Here is a 10,603-nt window from a genome sequence, read left to right as displayed (position 1 = left end):
TTATACCGGAGGGTGATGATTGAGAGGAGCGTTGGTATTGCCTTCTCTTGACGGCGGTGTAACTCGCTGGTCGTTCCTCCGTGTAGGGGGAGACGAGGTGCGGATCATTGGGCACTTTTTCGGGCGTGCACACACCTTCAGGCTACTAGTATCTCTTCTGGCAGGTACGTTTCCATTTTCTGTATTCCTTGTATTATCCGTTTGTCTGGAGGGGGGGTGTACGCGAGGATTTCCACTCTTTCATGATCCAGGCGACAGGAGCTCCGGATCAGGGCTCCCTCCTAGGGAATCACCAGTCTACCAGGTATATATGTACCATTAATGTATCATAATGATGATGAGATAATTATTTATGCATTATGCTGGTGTATGATACAGATATGTACGTTGCAATATATCTTTAGAATTTTCATTGTCAAGGCAAAACATTATATGGGTTAATGGATTTTTATACCGTAGGCCTGGGTGGTGAACTTCGCTCAATTCGCAGAGTTTGCAGAGTTTTCTACACTCTGCGCAGCTCTCGGAATGCAGAAAACTCAGCTTTGCGATGTGCAGCGGAGTTTTTTCCCCGCTTGTGATCTCAAACTGTAAGTTCGCGATGGCGAACGGTAAGTTCGTGTGGGCGAATGGTAAGTTTGCGAGTGCGAGCTGCCACTCAGGTAGAATTTCTACCCAAGCGGCAGGATCACCAGCACAAACTGCAGTTCGCACTGCAATCCTCCACTCGCAGAACTTCGCAGAGTTTTTCTGTAACTTCGCAGAGTTCCGCATAGCCAAATTCTGTGAACTACGCCCAGTAAGTCTGTCATTCATGCCTATGGAAATCTAATATGTCAAGAGACACTAAGGATTTGAGAAAACACTGATTCGCAGAGCGTTTACCACGCGATCAAGGTCACGTGTAGTGACCGAAACGCCTAATGACTAGTTGGTGCGAGTAATAAAGCAGACTATATGCACATATTCCGTCGGAGTCCGTATATATATATGTATATATTACCTACTGGCGGGTGCCAGTAGGTAGTTATAGTTAGGACCTAGTTACCATAGGAAAATCACAACTTTCTATTCCCAACAACTTTGGCGCCGATTGATGAACCTTTGCAAAATTTTCAAAACTTATGGCCCGCTTCGGTCCGCTCCAATCTTGAAAGTTTTGGGGTGATTCGGCGAGCGGGGGCCGAGAAAAAAGGGGGTCCCAAAACCTGTTTTCTCCACACAATTTTCCATAGGAAATTTTAGACATGGCTACAACCCGAACTGCTGAACGGAATTACACCAAATTTAGCAAAAAGGTAGCCCTTGGTTCAGAAAGAGCCCTTTTTGTTAAATGGTGTAAATCCATTCAGTAGCTTTTAAAATATTAATGGAAAAAGAAATATATATATCTGGGCGGAGCCTAACCACACATCTCACCGTGAGATCTGATTGGCTGTCAGCACTTCATCCAAGAAGTGTTGGCAGCCATCTTGGGACCAATATACATTATAGCACCTCATTAAAAAAGCATTGCAGTTACTAGAAGGTTTTAAGACTTTAGTTACATTATAAAACATTTGTTGATGGTACCATACTAATTTTAGGAATTGTGGTGTGTTCTAAGGTGATTTTACCATGTGAAAAAGCCTTCTGCTGGGATATCATGAATCATGTTTGAGAGAAAACTATTTTCTCATGCTTTTCCCACAGAGGTTTGGAAGGTGATCTACAAACTAAACTGAGAGCATATTTTCTGTAAATTCACATTATCTTTCTCAGTCATGTGAGAATGAAGTCTGACATTCTCAGTAAAACATGTACATCCAACAAGGGCAGAGACTGTCAGTTTATTCCTTTGTGTTCTACTGCAGCTTCCCAGAGTGTTCTAAAGAACAACTAGGGCGCTAACAGTCCTACTTATGACAAACGTATTGCACACCTGAAGCCATCTTGATTGGAATAAAGTGATAACTCTTAAAACATTTCATTTAAAAGGAACAAAATGAGGGGGTTCATTTTGCCATAGAAATTATGATTAGTAGTGCAGAAAGAAAAATGAGGGCACATTTTGAGTGAATTCTTAAATCCTTCTATTTCATTAAGGAATTCTCACATGCAGACTGAAACATGCACTTTCAATACCAGCAGCAGACTTCCCTGGTGAGCAGTAGCTTTACTACAGTGATCTAATGAGCAACCAGAGTGCTAACATTCTGAATTTATGGCAAATGTGTGACACATCTGAATGCCTTCTTGATGGAATCAAAGTAAAAAACTGAAAGTACTTCCTACTGAGGAGACTGTAGTAAATGAGGAAATTAGGAAACTTCATAACAAATAAGTCTCCCAAGATGGCCACTAGAGACAAAAGAGCCCAAATGTAGCACAAATATCATCCAGATGTAGCCCACGTATAGCTCAATGACAGAATGTCAGAGAGTGTTCTTAAGAACAACTAGAGCGCTTACTGTCTTACTTATGCTAAAAGTATTGCACACCTGAAGCCATCTTGATTGGAATAAACTGGTAACACTTAAAACATTTAATTGAAAAAGGAACACAATGAGGGGGTTCATTTTGCCATAGAAATTATGATTAGTGCTGAAGAAAGAAAAATTTGTCACTAAACAAGAAAAGAGTGTCCAATGGTAGTATTCAACCACCGTTAGGAGCAGGTAAACGACTTCACTTAAGGCGTTAAAGAAAGCCCTCACTCACCACCTAGTGATGACATGCTTCATCATCGGGCCCCACAAAAGAGACCGAGTGTCTCTTTTGTGTGCTACAACGCCAGATCTACTGTGGAGCGGGTTGGTGGGTTCAGGCAGTGTTTTGCAAAGAAAACTAGTGAGTGGTGGATAGTTAAAAATAGTCAGTAGTGTATCAAAATTAACTTTATTCTAATGATCACTAAGGACTTATAGATTAAAATTATGTGTTGGAAATTCGTCCACAGTTAATTAAGTGGTAGTTTCCTAATTATCAGTCGACATGTTTCAGCCACGAAACGGTATGAATTTACCTGGCATTCATCAGGACTCAGCGTGTATTAAACCCTGGTGGTATGGACTCTCTAAGGCCCACCCTTACCTAGGGGCGTGAAAGTGAAAATTAACAAAAAGGTGTAAAGTGCAAACAAATTAGGAGGAAATGATGTCTTCCTAATTACTCCTGGTTTAGGAGGCTTCCGAACTTACGGTTTCTGCACTTTTTTGGTGTCAAGGATTCACACCATGGGTCACAGGAGGGGGGTGGGAACGTAATTGGCACACTGCCCTCGACGCTCGGCACCCGCTGTGTACCTGCATCTACCCTTGACTGGTAATTAGGAAGACATCATTTCCTCCTAATTTTTAACTGTGGACTCTCATGTTCCCATTCGCAGACCTGCTCGGAGACTCGTGCACCCACTCACAGATCCACTCAGAGACTGAAACACCCACTTCCAGACCCACTCAGACACTTATGGAACAACTCACAGACCTACTTTGATACTCACACAACCACTCACAGTCCCACTCAGACACTCACGCACCGAATAACTCACCCACTCAGAGACTCACACACCCACTCACCTACCTATACAGCCACTCACACACAAGCTCTCAAATGTTCCAAGTTACAGTTAGAAAATAACATTATAAAACCACCAAAATTCACTGAAAAGACAAAGGTTACAGGTACATTATAGTTACGAAATAGAATTAAAAAATGTAGAAATTCACTGAAAAAAGCAAAGGTTACAGTTAGGCTCAGATTTCACTTGCGCAAAACCATTGACATTCAGCAGTTATATTTACCTGAGCTAACCATAACTTCGCCCCTGCAATGCACTGCTCATGACCTTGCATATTATATCACTCATGAGATGGCCAGTGATATCACGGCCGATGCCATCACTGATGACATCTCTAATGATGTCACTGACAACATCACTGATAACATCAACTACAGACCCACTCACACCCACACACACATACAACCTCTCATGCACCTACTCACACACCCACTCACTTACCCATTCACAGACCCATACAACTACTGACACTCACTCACTCAGACAGCACTCACATAACCACTCACTCACTCATACAGCTACTCACGCAGCCACTCACAGACCCATACAGCTACCCACACACCCACAAAAACCACTCACAGACCCATGCAGCCACTCACACACTCATTCCCACACCCATACAGCCACTCACATACCCATTCACACAACCACACAGCCATTCACACAACCACTCCCTCACCCATACAGCCACCCACACAGCCATACAGCCATACAACTCCTAACAAAAGCTAATCACTCATACATCCATTCACTTATCCACAAAATCACTTACATACCTATTCACAAATCAATATATTCACTCATGCATGTACTCACTCATCTATACAGCCACTCTTCGGAAGCGGTGCGCTTAGCCGACGCCTTCTCATTGGCTCACCTCACGCAATGGGTGAATTTTTCCACCCATGAGGCCGGCCATTGGTTGGACCTGGTGTGCTCGAATTTTGAGATCACTATGTTTCCCCCTAGGGGGGTTCCTTGGTCAGACCATGCCCTAATTCAGTTCACCTGGCCCCTGAGCAAAGAAGGATTGAGGGGACTGCCCCCCCCTCAAGCGCATTCTCAGCGGATCAACCTGGCCTCCTTTTCGGACTCCCTTGTGCTTAACCGCCCGACTTTGCCGTTGGAACTTGATTCAGCGGTTGAGGCCTTCAACTCCTGGGTCGAACAAGGCTCCGCCTTGCCCAATAACAAAGGTAGCAGCAGGCGGACTAGGTCCTCCCCTTCTAAACCCTGGTTTTCCCATGCTCTTAGGGAACTCAAATCCGGCTGCAAAAAGCTGGAGCGCGCTTGGCACCTTGATTTCCGGCCTGAACTGAAGAGCAATCTGCGGAGGGCCCAGAAGGCGTACTATGCGGAGATTAAGGTTGCTAAAAGCAGATATTTCGCAGGGAGGATTGAGAAGGCGGACAACAATGGCAGAGAAATCTTTGCCATTGTCCAGAGCTTCCTCTCCCCTTGTGCTGCTCTACCAGCTCTCCCGGCGTCCGATCTTTGGTGTGAGGAATTGGCATGTTTTTTTGACAATAAGATCGCCAAAATTCAAGAGGAGCTTCAAAACTCCTGTGGTTTCCTACAGCCCCTACCGGCCGCCACTGGTCCTGGACCGACTCCACCTGCCACTCAATTCTCTAACTTTGTGCCAGCTCAGCAAGCGGATGTGTTGGCTGTCCTCGAAGCTCTAAAGTCGGGATCTTCCTCTGACCCGTGTCCTGCAAGGGTCTTAGGGGGAGTGGCGAGTCTAGTTTATCAGGAGGTTACCCAGATTGTGAATCTGTCTTTGGCTTCTGCCTCCGTGCCCCTTTGCTGGAAACAGGCGAAACTTCTCCCTCTGCTAAAGAAGCCTGGCTTGGATCCTCTGGCCACTTCCAGTTATCGTCCGATTTCGCTGCTCCCTGCCCTTGCAAAAGTATGCGAAAAGGTCGTATTCAGGCAACTGAACAACTTCATTGAGTCCTCCCAGGCCCTGCACCCGGCACAATCGGGGTTCAAGGCTGCCTTTATCACTGAGACGGCACTGGTTGAGATATCAGAGGCCATCAGGGAGTGCCTGGACGGGGGCGGAAGGGCGGTCCTGGTTCTGTTGGACCTCTCTGCCGCCTTCGATACGGTGCCCCAATATTCAGCTGCTGACGAGGCTGGCAGAGGTAGGCCTGACGGGTGCGGTCCTTGCCTGGATCTCGTCGTTCTTGTCTGATCGGACGCAGCAGGTATGGATGCCACCACACGCCTCGCTAACCAAGAAGCTCACCACTGGGGTGCCGCAGGGCTCTACATTGAGTCCTCTACTGTTCAACGTTTATATGACCCCGTTAATCTATTTGGCTGAGCAGTGGGGAGCAAAAATAATGGCGTATGCTGATGACACGCAGCTGTTGTTCACCTGGCCAAAGGACTGTCTGGATGCCTTAATGGTCCGTACCTGTCTGTCCCATGTCTTTCGCTGGCTTGCTTTAGCTCAGCTTAAATGTAACGAGGACAAATCTGAAATTTTATTCTACGGTAACTTCCCGGCCAATTTCAGAGATCTCATTTGGCCGACTGATCTTCCGTGTCCCAGTTCTTTCGGAGGCCAGGCAAAAAACCTGGGGGTATGGTTCGGACAGGACCTCAAGTTTGAAGTTCACCTAAAAAAACTTACAGGGACCTGTTTCGCCACCCTCAAGTCACCCAAGAGGTTCTTTCCGCTTCTCCCTAGGGAGGCGAAAGAGACTGTTCTGCGGGCCCTGATTTTGGCAAGGCTTGACTATGCAAATGCACTGTTTAGTGGTCTCCCCGCATACCTCATAAAACGGTTGCAGATTATTCAGAACGCGGCTGTGCGACTCCTGTTTCATCTCCCGAGAAGAACCAGTGTGCGTGCCCATCTCCGAGGCCTTCATTGGCTCCCAGTGGCCCATCGCATTTCGTTTAAATCGCTGGTCCTGGCCTATCGTGCCATGCACCAACTTGGGCCACAATATCTGCATAAAAGGTTCATTTTGTACACCCCTCGCCGCGCTCTCCGATCGGCTAATCTGTATTTGATGACAATGCCCAAAGTCAGATACGCAAGATTGGGCGGTCAATCCATTTCTGTTCAAACAGCTCGATCATGGAATTATCTGCCGCTTTCTTTGAGAGCTTCACCCACACTGGCGGGGTTCAAAAAAGGGCTCAAAACCCACTTATTCAATCTCAGCATTTGATTTCCCCCTTTGACTGATTTCTCTGGTCAATCTCACATATCGCGCCAGGATACTTTGCAGTAGCAGAGCGCGCTACAAAACATTTTATAACATAACATAACATAACTCTTACAAATGCTTACTTTGTAAAACAGCCACTCATGCACCCTCTCATTTATTCATACATCAAGTCGAACAGCCACTCACTTACCCACACATCCACTTACATACCCAGTCACTCACCCATAGAACAATTCACACAGCCACTCGGTCAACCAGACAGCCACTCACACACACTCATCCACCCATAGACCACACACACAACCACCATAGTCCCGAATACAGCCACTCACACACACACACTCACACACGATGCAGGCGGAAGAGCAGCCTCTGGCTTTTGATTTATGAATGCGGGGTATGTGAGCTTGAGAGACTACAGCTGAGTGGAGGTGACTGGTATATAAGTGGAAGTGTACGCACCTGTTGCGGTAGGCTGGGCAAGTGTTGTAAAGTGCTTTATATGTATGTGTGAGGAGTTTTAAATGGTTGCTTCTGAATATGGGGAGCCAGTGAAGTTCCCAAAGGTGTTGGGTGATGTGGGTTTAGCAAGATAGATAGTAGATGAGTCTTGCTGCAGCAATTTGCATGGTTTGGAGCCCATTCAGGAGCTTCTTCCATTGATTTCTGCATAGAGTACATTACTATAGTCTAGTCCGCTAGTGATCACAGCCAGTCGGATTGTTTTTCTAGCGTTGTCTGGTAGCCACTTAAAGATCTTTTGCAGCATCCACAGGATGAAGAAGCATAAGAAGATCACTCCATTGAATTAGGCTGTCATGTCAAGCTTGTTTTCCAGGATGATTCCTAAGTTCCTGGCATGGGTGGTGGAGGTAGGTGTGCGGCTGAGGTCTGCTGCCCACCAGGTTCAAGCCAAAACTTTCCTACCAAAGATCACTACTTGAGTTTTGCCTGTGTTGAGTTTGTTTTGAGTTGTGGGGGGTCTTGTCTGAGAGGGATAGAATCAGTCTGGTGTCATCATCGTTGGGAGAGTATGCTGATGCCTTGAGATCTGTTGATGTCTGCCAACTGGGTCATGTAGATGTGGAATAGGGCTGGACTGAGAGAAGATCCTTGGGAGACTCTGCAGATGACGTTCTTGGCTACTGACAAAATAAGGTGGCAGGCTGACTTTTTGTGTCCTTTCTGTGAGGACGAAGCAGATCCAATGGTGCGCAGGTCCTTGGATGCCTGTTTAATGTCGTTTTTTAATCAGGGTGGAGGTGGAGAACGTGTCGAAGGCTGCCAAAAGGTCCACAGTCAAGAATCATCCTGATGTCATCTGTTGCTGCGATAAGGGCGGTTGTGGTGCTGTGATTAAGCCAGAAGCCTGACTGAGTGGTGTCTAGGAGTTGGTGTGTGTTGAGGTAGTGAGAAAGTTGTTTGTTGATGGCTTTCTCCATAACTTTGGCTGTGTATGGTAGAAGGGGCGATCGGGAGGTGGTCTGCCAGCTGAGTGGAGTCTGGCGAGTGTTACTTTAGCAATGCGTTAGAACATTGCATATTGCGAGGCATCCGGGAACGTCAGCGTGGTGATGGAGATGTTCAGGATGTAGGCGAGTTTAAAGGGCAGACTGAGGTGTGATCTTAAGTGGGGGCTATGTGAGTAGCAAATATTGCTGTAATTAATAGTGTTAGGTTGCAGGGATGTGGTTTCAAAAAGATATTAAGACTGATATGCATGGGATTTAGAGAAGTCTATATGCAGAAGGGACATGCATATAGTATAAGAGAAAACAGGTGCATTCATAATTAAGAGAGAAAAAGTAAGTTTAATTCAAGGTTAATTTTTCGTGCAGGATTTTTTGGAAGAATAGAGCAGGAGGAGATTTTTTGCGATGTCATGCAATCTGTTGATATAAAACTATAGAAAGAAACAGTTGTATATTCTGCTCTAAAGGAATGTGCCCTTTAACAGTCTTTCTTGAGGCATTTAACTTTTGAAGAGGTGAAAAATACTTAATTCACTGCATAAACCAAGCCCATTGCTTGTTGAGACCCCTTTACAAGTGACAGTAAAGCAGTGTGAAATGTAAGTACATCCCATTACCCATATTACTATTTGATAATGCCACTATCGTCCCTTGTAAGCAATGCAAGCTGTACTTTCAAATCCCCAAATACCCCTATTTGTACCAACTACAGCAGTATATTTTTGGGGACTAACCTTTGAGACAGTGTTTACATCCATCTAAAAATAGTCCCTTTCTTTTTCAGTGGAAAGCTGGTTCAAAACGCGCCTTTGTTTATTTATCGATTTATTTATCTTTAAATGACTGTTTAGTTTGCCTGCACTTGGGTGATTTATTTTGACAAATGACTTGTACTCTCGAAATCTTGTTTAAGCTGTCTGTGCTAAATATGGAGCACTATATATAATGTTGTTTCTTACTACATTGTGTGGGTCCGGAGACATGTTGTGTTAATGCAAGGTTTTCTAGGCTTTCTTTTACTACAGCAAAGTCTTTAAGCATAGGATTAGCGTAGTGCTATCCATGCCAAGCTGTAAAATGGCCTAAGCCTTTTACCACTCAAGGCACAGTATTACAGCTTTGGATTGGTGAAATACCATCCAAGCCAACCAGAAATGAGGCAACCCTTGACAGGTGTTTCGCTCTCATTAGAGGTCTTCAGAGACATATAGCTTTGTCCAGACACAAGGGAGCACACAGTATAAGTCAAAACAATACATTTTCAGGCATAGAGTGATGCATAAATTATGCAAAAAAAGAAGCAGAGACCTCTGGGTAGTTCTCAGGTTTAGGTGGAAAGCAGCTCCAGTTAGAGCACTCTCAACACCAGTGACACTCAATTGTCTGCTTTCTATCAAAGTCTTTAAGCATAGGATCAGCACAGTGCCATCCATGCTGAGATAGAAAGGGACAAATTATTTTGCAGTTTCTACAGCAAAGTCTTTAAGCATAGGATTAAAGTAGTGCTATCCATGCCAAGCTGTAAAGTCCAAAGCTTTTTACCACTCCAGTCACAGTATTACAGCTATATATATAAATATATATATATATATGTATATATATATATATATATATATATATATATATATATATATATATATATATATATATATATATATACATATATATATATATATATATTCACTGGAAGAAGCAAAGGCAAAAGTGAACGTGCTAGGGACAGCATCAATATTTCGAAGCAAAAAAACCCCCACAGAAATCAACCAGCCAGAGTCAACAGAGCTAGCCACAACCTGGCTGACATGACACTTATTTTGCATAAATCAGGAAAGATGGCTACTTCCATTGTCTATTATGGCTTCAGGGCCTACATAAAATGGAATTGGGCCTTAGGAGCTTTACATCATCCTCGGCTTGTGTATCTGAATGTGACATCATAGGGGCATATCTATTCAGTAGGGATTTAGCTAACATAAGGAAATTCATGCCCTCGAATTAGTAGGACCTAAGATACCTAAAATAAATTATACATTTAAACATAATATATCATTTATTTGTAGCATAAAAAAAAGGCGAGCAGTTATATATATATGTAAATGATAACATGGCATTTGTTATTACATATATCATTTAGCATGAATACTTTTACGGCTTGCATTGTTTCAGACGATGAATAATTATCATAATCTATCAAAAGGGATTGATGTGTGTTGGCGATCAAACATACCAGTGATATTAAATATGTCAGATAAGAACTATGTGGTATGTATAAAAATTCAAAATAAAGCAAAGATTAAAAAGAGTCTATTGAAAAGAAAAAGTTTTCTTCAATGCATAGTTCATACAGGCTTTAGTGGTATCTGTGGTAACTATGTGTCATTGGT

This window comes from Lissotriton helveticus, chromosome 8 (assembly GCF_964261635.1).
Source record: "Lissotriton helveticus chromosome 8, aLisHel1.1, whole genome shotgun sequence".
NCBI lineage: Eukaryota > Metazoa > Chordata > Amphibia > Caudata > Salamandridae > Lissotriton > Lissotriton helveticus.
The sequence above is the reverse complement of the archived record's forward strand: the minus strand, read 5'-3'. Positions refer to the sequence as shown.